Source organism: Vicia villosa, unplaced genomic scaffold (assembly GCF_029867415.1).
Source record: "Vicia villosa cultivar HV-30 ecotype Madison, WI unplaced genomic scaffold, Vvil1.0 ctg.000958F_1_1, whole genome shotgun sequence".
Taxonomy (NCBI): Eukaryota; Viridiplantae; Streptophyta; class Magnoliopsida; order Fabales; family Fabaceae; genus Vicia; species Vicia villosa.
In genome coordinates, this window is record NW_026705430.1 from 530,239 (window position 1) to 542,473 (window position 12,235).

The window sequence follows — 12,235 nt, forward strand, 5'->3', positions numbered from 1 at the left end:
TATGCTAGGCTAAAGTTAGATCTAAATTGCATAAGAGATAAAATAAAAGCAACTTTTCTTTTCATGACAACCAATGGTAGCTCTTACAACCTTTTATACTAGGGTTTAATAAACTAAATGGGCCATGGGCCACTTGATTCTTAAAATAAAAGAGACATCAATAACTATTACATAATAAAGTCTTTTAATTAAACTGATTTTCTTCTTTCTCTAATGGGCCTGTGCTGCTGATTCATAACACTATGGATCTTCCTGATAAGGCCAGTCAGACAATCACACTCTTTATAAAACATGCACCATGACTAAATACCCCACTGAGGTATATCATAGTTTTCATGCCAAGGACAAGCCTACATGCGCACTCCACAAGTCTACACACCAAAACACCAATTACCAATCCTGTCTTCATCGGGAATTTCTTTTTCTAAGAAAAATCGCTCCAGCATAAATTGTTTCATTCTTCTCCAAGTTTTGACTGACCCCTTTCTTTGCCTCTGCCTTTGAACAACAAGTTTATCCCACCAGACAGTTGCAGTACTTTAAAGCCTGATCGCAACCCTCTTAACTTGTTTATTCTCAAGGACACGCATAACGTAGAGGAACCTGTCAATATCGATCTGCCAATTATGAAACTCCTCCATTCCCATCGTTCCATAGAACAATGGAATATCAGCCATCACTCAATAGTCATGGTTGTTCTGTAGATTCCCATGATTAACCTCTTCATCGTAAGGTTCTTCTTCATCAGAACTCGAATCTTCGACACGGTTTCCACCCCGTAGAACCCTAATCGGTTCCTCTCTCTTGTCTCTTCGCCGATTCCCATTGTTGTTCGCCTGATGTGCTAAATTCGCAATCTGTTTAGTCAAAGCAGTTAGAGCCGCGGTAAAAGTCGTGGTATTTCCCTCAAGATCTGCTTTAGTTACCGTTTGATCCGCCATAGTTGTCAAGCTACGAAAAGAATAGGAGAAAACCTGCTCTGATACTAACTAACGCAGTCGGAAGCCGCCCAAAGGAATAACAAGCGCTAAACTTTGAATGAAAACAGGGTTGCAAGCGCAAACCCTATAGATAAGCTCTGGAGTTCACCAGGAATAAAGAAAACTTTGGATTCTATTATAATAAAAGAGATAATCCTTATGGCTATGCCAAAGGTCTTTAAATACAGAAAACAAAGAAACCCTATTGGGCCTTATGGGCCTTTAATCAAAAAAAAATTAAATAAAACAAATAAAATAGAAAATGCTTAAATATTAAAACTAAAATTGCTTAAATATTAAAATGTTTTCCGACGTGAGATTTCTTCTTCGATACGCACAATCCTCCTACATCACATATGCACATGAAGAATCCACACTTACCTTAGATGAAGTTCTTCTCTAGGGTTGCCTCATCTCTTCTCTTCCTTTCTCTTCTTTCTTCTCTTTTCTTCACTTCTCTTTCAAACTTTCTATTTTTCAAGTTTTGTTAAACTCTTACTAACATAATTATCTTAATGGCCTTACTAACTCTTACTCCTTACTTCTACTCTTTCTAGCGTAATATTAGGTCCAATTACTCATTTTATCATTTCCACACCCAATAACCCAACACACATAACATATATGTTCATATAACCATACAATTAATTAATTACTATATCATATAATAATTAATAAAATAACTAATAAATAAATATCGGGGTGTTACACCTAGAGGGTCCACATCTGCACTAAGGAGTCGCCTGTCTGAGGCGTCATCCTATCGTTCCCGTGAGCAGGTTGAGGCGCATCAGGAGGAGGAGGTACTAGAGAAGGTTGAGGCTCCTCATGATGAGGTTCAGGATACACAGGCTACCCGGTTTAGTGGATCAATGGAGCAGGCGAACCTCAACTACCCAGGAGGGCCTTCTTGAAGACTGAGAAAAACGTAAGAAAGGGGGTTTGAATTTTGTTTTCTAAAAACTTTGATTCTTTTAAAAAAATGTTTGAAAGGTTAGAGAGATAGTTCAAGGAAGGATAAAAGCAACACTTTCAGTTATCCTGGTTCACCTTAGAAAAGGCTAATCCAGTTCACCCGCCAAGGTGATTTTGCCTTAGAAAAGGACTTAATTCACTAATCTTGAAAGATTACTAACGACCTAGTCACTTGAGAAAAACAAATCTCAAAAAGATTTACAAATGAATATTTACAAGATATTGCTTCTAAAAAGAAGATTGAAACATCAAATAGTTTAGCTTAAATGTTAACACAATTTATGGGCAACAAGTCTTGTGTTCTTACAAATTTTTAGAAACTAGATTTCTCAAAATGGAGTGTTTATTGCAGTTTCTCTAAGAAAATTCTTTCTCTCTTTTAAGTTTATTTGCTGAGTTTGAAAATATAGCTTGAATAGCGTAGTAGTTTGTTCGTTGTTGGTTGTTTTTCTTCAATAGAGAGTGTCACAATTATATATTCCCATGATTATATGACCTTTGAAAGAGGACAAGGTGACGCTTTCCTAGATACAACGTCTCCAAAATACTTATAGAATAGTGAGCACACCAATGGAGAAATTGTATACTGCGTTCTACAAAAGTAGAAAAGGTGATGTACTTTTGTACCATGTTGCTTCTTTTGCAAGTTTCTGATCGTCCTTCAGTTGTAATATACTTCCTTTCTGAAGTAGAGAGTTTGTTGAGGAGATCGAGTGACGCTGACGTTCTAAGAGAGAGAATCCTTCAGAAACAGAAAGAGGTCTTTAGAGTCAAGAGCAATAGCCTATCTGAACGATGCATTCTGATTTCTGAACTGAAAACAGCAAGCTTTTCTGAACTGAATTCTTGTATCTGAATAGTCGTTTTGCTTCAGAGTGTTTGTAGATCGTTTTCTAATGAGTTGTTCAACATTCTTCAGAACTGTTGATGTCTCTTCAGAATTAAGTTGAATAGTTCTTTTGATGTGATGATGCTGATTCTGATGATTATCTGGACATCAATCCTAATCAACCAAAATAGTGAATCTGCACACTTAAGAAACTATTAGAGTATAAATTGTTTTATACAAATATATGCATTGTTATCATCTAAACTTAAAGGTTGAATGCATAATCAATTCTTGTTCTAACACTTATGACACTTCCCTCTTGATATACTATAATGAGCATGCAGCTCATCATATTTGGGATGGAAGGTTACTTTTTTTTTTTTGCAATTTTTCATTTAAACGGTATACTCACAAATATTGGTTTAACAACTAACATTGAGATTATTATTTTTTTGTTACAGGAACGGTTGTCCATCAAGTTTGTGAACCACTCGCGGAAAATGTTTGATCTATTTAAACCGCAGGTGGGTTGGTTCAATGATGTTGCTGCTAGATCCAGACTTGGAGGCTTATATTGTATCCGTTATGTTACTATAAGCCACGACATGCAAGGGGCGTTTGTCGAAAAATGGCACAGGGAGACGTCGTCTTTCCACTTTCCTGTTGGGGAGTTGATGATCACCCTTCATGACGTGGCTTGTCTGCTCCACCTACCTATCAGAGGGAGGTTACTCAACCATTCTCAGATACAACAAGTTGAGGTGGTTGAGTGAATGGTAGATTATTTAGGTATGGATCCATATGCGACAGCAGAAGACTGTAGAATAACCAATGGGGTGCATGTTAGATTATCCACCCTGAAAGTGATATATGAACACCACTTGGTTGCGGCAGCAGGGGCCGAGAGTGAGGGTGATGAGTTTTTTGTTGAGTACCACCGAGGTTGTGCCTTGCGGTGTTGGTTCATATTCTTGGTTGGTACGTCCCTTTTTTGTGGAAAGAAGTGCAACCTACGTTGACGTGACATACCTATAATATTTTATGGATTTGAGTATAGTTCATGAGTGGAACTAGGGGCCCGCCATTTTGGCATACCTATACCAGAAGTTGAATGAAGCATCAAACTGGAGGATTAGGAAGTTGATTGGCTCATGCACACTCATAATGGTAAATTTCATTTCAATCGTATTACATTTAATTTGTTATTTATTAATTCGTACTTACATATTTTTGTATTTGTGTTTTACCGCATTCATGGATATAATCTTGATCAGGTATATACTGACGACATGCCTAGTGCTGCAAGGTATGTCCTCCACAGGGGGAATCATAAAGTGGCGCCATACCGGGTGTACCTCGATCGTACTAATCATGATGACATCAACTAGATGCCATTTCAGGATTACAGGGACGTTGTCACTTTCGACCAGATCTCATTATATTCCGGATGGTTAGCATGTCGGACAAACACTATTGTCAGGTATTTGCTATAGTGGTTCATGAGACAACTTGGATATGTGCAGATGATACCAAGATCTCCCTTTGAGGCTGCCCCTGACATCATTCATCATCGAGATCTCACTGACATCTTTTAGGATTGGGCGCATCATTTGGTTCCAAATGAGTATCGGATGATGCGGGCATCTTAGAGTTAACACTATAGAGGGATACATGACATGGTTTTTTAAAGTGTCACATCCTATCATGACATCAGATGCTCCAGGACGTCCACCTAGGCCAGCTCACGAGGATGTCCTGCCGATATGTCAGCGGATACACTCGATTGGGTAGGAGACATTAGATAGAGGGATCATTGAGAGGGGTGGTGCAGAGGAGGTTTCCATAGTTGAGAGGATGGTTGGGGAGGTGTCCAATGTGGCGGGCTATAGGAGGCAGAGGAGGTCGCCGGGGGTTAGGATTAGGCATACTCAATAGTAGTAGCACATGTTATTATGTTTTATATTTTTCTTTGTAATATTTATACATTTCGAACTTTCAGAACAACCATGTATTGTATTTTAGTATTTTAGAACATCTAATGTAATTGTTATTTTCAATTCATTTTTTTGTCCAAATCGTATTAGGTGTAGTTAGTCCGTTTCTCCATTTTTATCAATGTAATAATGAAGTTTTAAATAGAAATGACAAATACAGACAAAAATCCGCATGTACATATCCGAAATATTTGTTTTAGGTGGTTTCGAATGTGCATATCCGAAAATATCTCTAATATTTAAATACAACGTTTAAATGATAAAACGTTCGAAAAAGGTGATTTCATATGTGCATATCTGAAACATCTTGAAAATATGAAAGGTGTGTTCAAATATGCACTTCCGAAGGGTATTTTGGGATTTTCATAGGTGTTTTTCACCATATAGAGATGACTTAAGATATTCCTGTCTCTTACTCCGCATCCAAGTTGACCTGCCGAGATGCAGGAGGCCTCCACCCAACTAGCCATACTTCCCTAGTAACATACTTCCACTCTTTTAGCCTTCACACTTGTCTCAGGGATGATAGTGAAAATTAATAAAATTAATATGTCATGTTATTTGCAATTTAGTATTGGTTGAGTCAACATTGATTTCTTCTAGAAATTGTAAGTAGCTGCTGTTGCACCCCAATTTTTGAACACTGAGATCCCACCATAGCTTAAATATTAGGATCATCATTGTCATCATTATCATCATGCATTTATCATTTGCTAACCAAAAATAAAAAAAATTGTTGTTTGTTGCTTGTGTCCTAAGACAGGAGACTGATCAAGAAGAAATTGAGCAAACTAGGGTTTTGAAACCCACAAAGAAATTCAACATTCTTCTATGATTCAAAGGGTTCTTCAATCAAAATCAAAACCCAAGGATAGGTCAATGCAAGATCAATCACCTTCAAGTTCATCAGAAGCTCCAATTAGGGTTTTTGACCTAATTTCTATGGAGGGTTGACTTTTAATCAGGAGATGGTTCCAAGACTCAATATGATTCAAGGGCATCCAAATAAACATTATATTCCATTCATATCCTTCATTTGAAGAGGAGATCTTATTCATAATGAAATCACAAAACTGCAGTTCATCTGGAAAAAAGTCAACTATGCAAGTCAACCTTTGACTTTTGAGAAAAATAGTCACCTATGAACTTTTAAGGATCCAAATCATCATCATATGGATATTGAAGACATTTTATCAAAGAAAATTTAAAGAATTCATAAAGAATCAAAAAGTCAACAAGTAGTCAAACTAGGGTTTTTAAGTGTATTTTGACCTAATTCATGGATCTCAAAATTTTGCTTACACACTCAAAAATCTCTCAACATGAAAGTTGTAGATCTTGGCAAAACAAACAACTTATCACATTGGAACTTTTTTCAAAAAGTGATTATTTTGAGAGATATGGAATTAAGAAGATAATTTTCAAAGACTTAGAAAATTTTTCAAGTGTTTTACTTGGATTTTTTCTTAACTTTATGACCATTTTTCTCAATGATCTAAAAGGAGTTTGAGGAAACTTTCAAATACTCATTTGAAGTATTTAGCAAGGGCTTTCCAAAGAGATAAGTAGCATAAAAATCCATGGCTCAATTCATGAGATTGTTTACGGTGATTTCCGGTAAACAACTGCTAGTCTTCCAAACTATAATAAATATGATTTGGTTACTCGCAGGATCGACTAGATTGATCCTAGGACATAGTCAAATAGGTTGTTATTCATGATAGTTCGAATTATGTCTATGATTGGTGTATCTCGAAATAAGAAGTACTTGATCAAATAAATAAAGATTAGCAATCACCTTGTTATACACGTAAATATAACATCAGCGAAAGGTAAGTTAAAGATAAAACATAAGACAAAACTGTAAAAGTGCAAGAACCTTAAAGTGCAGAAAAATAAAATGCTTCGAAGATAAATGACATGAAAATAAAGAGTGTAGGAATGTAAATGACAGAAAGTAAACGAAACGCTGTAATATCGAAAGATACTTGAATAAAGGAAAATACACATGTATTTAAGTTGGTGTTGGTGTCATACGTACATTTCTCAGCGAACTCTTTCTCTTAACACTTGATACTTGAGCAATATGTGAGTGATTTGTACAAAATGAACACCCGGAATCCTAACATTAAGACCCTTATTTATACTAGTTTCGACCCTAACGGTCCTACACTAATCTAACGCCATGTTGCCCACAGAAAATCCAGGGATGCCATCTGTCTTCGTGCGGTTACATAAACTGTTTCGAAATTCAAACCATCCCGCCTGAATTCTCCTTCGACGCGTGGCAACATAATTATAATCGAGAATGCCACGAAAACACGCTAAGCTTCAATACTTTGCATATTTCGCAAAAACGTCTAAGTCTCAAAGACCATTCTTCTCGAATTTAGCTTCGGTGCTCACTATCTTTGTTTCAACTTAAACATCATTCTCGAAGCATGGCCATCAGTAGCCATTCTTTATCTTCAAAGATGGTCATCAGTAACCACCTCCTTCGAATTTCAGACCTTCGAAGGACATTTCTTCCCAAACGAAATCTTCAACTAACAAATTGCCCCCAATAAATGCCTGTTTCGAAAAACAAGAGAAATAGGCGTTTCTTGCTATAACAAGATTTCGTTTTAGAGTTCCAAGATCATTGACTGACGTCATAATCATTTATGACTCTGTTTCCAAAACGTCTTGTCATTTTCAAAGATGTCTACTCATAACTTACATTCCCACGTTCTGGTCTTACTTCCTGATCATTACTCCTATATACTAGGAGTAAAGCTAATAACTATTCGACCGCCGTTGGATGAAATCAACGCCTGCCGCGTGTCTCTTGGCTTTTACCCAAAAGATTTAAAAGGGTTTCCGTTTAAACCTTTAAATACCTGAACTCTCACCTTCATATAACTTTCACCTCCATTTCCTTATTCCTCCATAGAAAAGAACATTCCTGGTTATATTCAAACCCATTCCCAAGAATCAAACTCATTCATGGCGTCCTCCTCAAACGTTCTTCAACCAGCTTTGAAACTTCAAAAATCCACACAGATAGGGGATCAAGAGTACATACCAAACCCAAATTCTGCGGAAGTGCGCGCCATTTCCGCTTCTCAGGTAATCATTCCTTTTGAACTTTCTGGAAAAACTCATTCCTTCATGGGTCCTTTACCAGGAGAAACTAACCCTTCTCTGAACAAATTCTTTCCTGCTTACTATAAAACTAGGCCTTTAGTTAGTAAGAACAAAATAGATGAAGATGGCCGTTCTATTTTAGCAGATCCTAATGGTACAGAAGATACTTCGACCATAACCCCTTCAGCCCTAGAGAAAATTAGGTTAAACTATGTAACCAATTTTGTGAAAGTTTTTAGGTCAATTCCCTTAGCAAAAGACCCTGAACTGTACTATGCCTGGCTAGCAAGAGTAGAGAAACACAAGGCTTCTTTCTGGAAACAACTGGGCATTTATGATTTAATCCAACTGTCCAAAACTGGTTTAGAATACAACCAAACCATGTTAGTAGCATCAGTTCATTTCTGGGACGCTTCCCACAACACTTTTCATCTCCCGTGTGGGATGGTCACCCCCACTCTTTTCGACATAGCTGCTATCACGGGGCTTCGACCAACCGGAGAGACCTTTGACCCCAATGTCATGGATACCGATACTATTAATTTTAGCGAAGCAACAGTTACTTACACTGCGTTCATTCAACAATATCATGACGAAAACAATGAGGTAGTCTCAGACGAAGAGCATATTGCTTTCTTAGCCTTATGGCTTTCGAGGTACGTTTTCTGCTCTAGGTCCATACAGGTAGCAAAGAGGTATCTTTGTATGGCCAATCAACTACATGCTGGAACACAACTGAACCTAAGCCAGTTAATTCTAGGGTTTCTCTATGAGAACCTAGGTGAAGCAACAGACCTTGTTAAGAATTATGAATCAGGATCCCTGCTCTTTGCTGGTCCTTTCTGGTTTTTGCAACTGTGGCTTAATGCTACTTTCGAAGCTCACCTCCCATTTCGAGGTGCTGTGAACGAAGAAGATCCAAATATTAAAAATCGAACTGTAGAAGGAACCAGGTTGGCTTTGCTAACCCCAAAAGAAGAGACTGGGAAACTTCGCGAGCATTTCTTAGCATATGTCATGATGTTTGCTCGGTGTCATCAATTCAGCCCTTCAATGGCTTCGTTCGTACACAGGATAGTGGGTCCTGAATGGTTCACTCGAAAGTTCCCAACAACATCTCAAGATCAAGATACTGAATCCATGATTATCTGGGAAGCTTTCCTTACCCCAAGGTTATTCTATCACCGTCTTCGCCCCTCCAAAAGCCAATGTGTTCTCCTCTGCTACCAACCAAATCTGGTATCCAGGCAATTTGGATTGGTTCAAGTAAAACCCAAGTGTCTGTATGAGAAAAGGAACCATATGTGTCTACACACTTTGTATCTAACTGAAGATGAGTGTGAATCAAAAATCGCCAGATACACTGGTGTTACAAATCTCTCTCCTATTCCTTTCGAACCTGCCTTTTATTCTACTCCAGGTTTCCAACAATGGTGGACAGATTACTACACCATGCAAATCTTCGATGCTGAGAGCCTTACTCGCGAACTAACTGAAGCTTTTGATGATGTGCAGGAAAAATTTCACAAAGGTACTTCGACTCATATTAAAGAAATACAAGCCTTTCAAAAATTCTTTGAAACCATTTACAGGCCTGATGATCTTAGTCGGACCGTTCGTGAAGCTGCAATCATTTTGCGCGAAAAGTTTTCTGCTAAACTGGATAAGTTGAAACTGCCCTCGTCTGTTCGACCAGAACTGCGTTATGAAGTGGCTTTCAAACTTAATCCCCCAAAATTCCCTCTGAAGGATAGAAAAACACTTAGAAAGGGGGGGTTTGAATAAGTGTAGTCTTAAAAACTTGAACGATAAAAATAAATTGCACAGTTATTTTTATCCTGGTTCGTTGTTAACTAAACTACTCCAGTCCACCCCCGCGGAGTGATTTACCTCACCTGAGGATTTAATCCACTAATCGTAACAGATTACAATGGTTTTCCACTTAGCCCACGACTAAGTCTTCGAGAGTATCCTGATCACAACCTGATCACTCTAGGAACAAATGCTTAGACACAAGCTAAGACTTTCTTAGAGTATCCTGACCACCACGTGATCACTCTAATTACAACTGCTTAGACACAAGCTAAGACTTCCTAGAGTATCCTGATCAACACTTGATCACTCTAGTTACTTACAAATTAATGTAATCAATTCTAAGAGTATTACAAATGCTTCTGAAAAGCTATAATCACAACAGTGATATTTCTCTGAACGTTTAAGCTTAATCTCACTAATATATTACAACAGCAATGTAGTGAGCTTTGATGAAGATGAAGTTTCTGAGCTTTGAATTTGAACAGCGTTTCAGCAAGTTAATATTCACAGAATTTGGTTCAGAGTTGTTAACCTTGCTTCTCATCAGAACTTCATATTTATAGGCGTTTGAGAAGATGACCGTTGGGCGCATTTAATGCTTTGCGTAGTTCGTACAGCATTGCATTTAATGTTTCACGCTTTTGTCAACTACCTCGAGCCTTGTTCACGCTGTGTCTACTGACGTTGCCTTTAATAGCTTCCAACGTTCCTTTTGTCAGTCAGCGTAGCCTGCCACTTGTACTTTCTTCTGATCTGATGTTTGTGAATATAATATTTGAATATCATCAGAGTCAAACAGCTTGGTGCATAGCATCTTCTTGTCTTCTGACCTTGAAGTGCTTCTGAGCGTGATACCATGAGAACTTCAGTGCTTCTGCTTCTGATCTCAAGTTCTTCTGATGCTTCCATAGACCCATGTTCTGATTCTGCCTTGACCATCTTCTGATGTCTTGCCAGACCATGTTCTGATGTTGCATGCTGAACCTTCTGAGACAAAGCTTCTGAGCGCTGATTTGTGCATACTCTTTATATATTTCCTGAAATGGAAATTGCAATGTATTAGAGTACCACATTATCTCACACAAAATTCATATCCTTGTTATCATCAAAACTAAGAATATTGATCAGAACAAATCTTGTTCTAACAATCTCCCCCTTTTTGATGATGACAAAAACATATATAAATGATATGAATTTGCGATCAGAAAGAGCAGACGGCTAAAGACAAATTACACAGCTATAGCATAAGCATGTGAATATGTCTCCCCCTGAGATTAACAATCTCCCCCTGAGATGAATAATCTCCCCCTGAAATAAATACTCGAAGAACTTTAATAATAAAAGACTTCCCTGATTATTTCGGTAGAGACGATCACATAAGCTTCTGTCTTCTGATAATTCATAGCTTCTGACTTCTGCTTCCATTGGACAGCTTCAGAACTTGAATTTCTTTAGATCCCTAGAACACTCACAGCTTCTGATTCCTGCTTCCATTTAGGACAGCTTCAGAACTTGAATTTCTTTGATCTTCAGAACATTCACAGCTTCTGATTCCTGCTTCCATTTAGGACAGCTTCAGAACTTGAATTTCCTTGATCTTCAGAACATTCACAGCTTCTGATTCATGCTTCCACTTAGGACAGCTTCAGAACTTGAGTTTTTTGGATCTTTAGAGCATTCACAGCTTCTGATTTCTGCTTCCCTCGGATAGCTTCAGAGCTTTGAATTTCTTCTTACATCACTTCATGCTAGATTGTATCAGAACATTGTTGAATGTACCAGAGCATCATCAGAGCATCTCTACATCCTGAAATGTTACAGAACAAAACTAAACGACAAAAGTCAGCATGAATGAGTTAGAACATAAAATGTGTATCAGAACACAAAATATGTATCAGAGCCATATAAGCCATATAGAATATATCAGATCCAATAGACAATGTATCAGAGCAAATAGACAATGATTTGGATCATATTCTATTATCAGAATTTTTGATCATTCTTCCTTCTTGCTTCTGATTCTGAAGCTTCCCAGCACTCAGCTTGCTTCAAGAATCCAAGAGCTATTTCTGATCATTCTTCCTTCTTGCTTCTGATTCTGAAGCTTCCTAGCACTCAGCTTGCTTTGAGAATCCAAGAGCTATTTCTGATCATTCTTCCTTCTTGCTTCTTATGTTGATCTTGAATCTTTGATTCCTGCAACAACACAACTTAAAAACATAGAACTTTGCAAGTTCTGTTAGTAAATGTGGAGCCTTTTTACTCGGTAACTGATAATATTAATCAGATCATTTATCATATATTTTCTCCCCCTTTTTGTCATAACATCAAAAAGCATAAAATATTCAGATGTAAAGCAAGAGACAAACGGAAAGAAACATAAATAACTTTTCATTGATTTCAACAAGAAGGATTACAAAAGATGTATGCAGAAAACAGATGCAACAAGGAAAGAAAACTACAAAGACTTAAGGACTACAAACCTAGCCTAGTCCTAATCTATGTCAGCATATCAT